Genomic DNA, 885 nt, shown 5'->3' with positions numbered 1-885 from the left:
TGTCACATGGCAAGAGCAAAACCAAGAGAAAGAAGGGAGGTGCCAGGCTCTTTTAGACAAGCAGCTCTGGTGTGAACTAAAAGAGCAAGAATTCACTTATCACCTAGAGGATGGCATCAAGTCATTCATGGGGGATCCACCCCATGATCCAATTACCTTCTAAGAGGCCCTACCTTTGACACTGGGGAGATCACATTGCAATATGAGATGTGGAGAGGACAAATATCCAAACTATATCCCAGGAGAAGCAAAGAATCTGAGGCCATCTTCAAGACACCCATTGCTACTGTAGGTTAAAGTTAAAGGAACTATGGTTCAAAAAGATGAAGAGACTTGTCTTGGACCAAGACCAAGGTTTCCCAATGCACACACCAGTAGTCTCACAATGTCACAATGCTTTGTCAAACATAATACTCATTTTTCCACTCATTCTGGCACAGATGAGGGTAGTGACATGTGGGAACTTGGGGAGTAAGCTTTGTGTTTTATGAAATTGCGCTATTGACTATGTTTGAGAACCTTTGATCCAGATGGAGATGTTCTGAGCAGTATAAAGGTCCTCAGCTGGCGTTTCCTCCACATATATCACATGTAGCAGCACGGACAATCTCAATATTGCTTTTTTAACTACTGAATGCTCTTCTTTTGTTTGTCTGTTTGTTTCTATGAGATGAGAACTTACTCTGTGGCCCAGGCTGGAGTGCAGTGGCATGATAGTAGCTCACTGCAGCCTCAAACTCCTGAGCTCAAGCAATCCTCCTGCCTCAGCCTCCTCAGTAGCTGGGGCTATAGGCATGAGCCATCATGCCTGAATGATTTTTTAATGTATTTTTTGTAGAGATGGGATCTATGTTGCCCAGACTGGTCTCAAGCTCTTGGCTCATG

Source organism: Carlito syrichta, unplaced genomic scaffold (genome assembly GCF_000164805.1).
Source record: "Carlito syrichta isolate Samal-C Ts95f unplaced genomic scaffold, Tarsius_syrichta-2.0.1 Scaffold303106, whole genome shotgun sequence".
Lineage (NCBI taxonomy): Eukaryota > Metazoa > Chordata > Mammalia > Primates > Tarsiidae > Carlito > Carlito syrichta.
Note: the sequence above shows the minus strand (reverse complement) of the source record.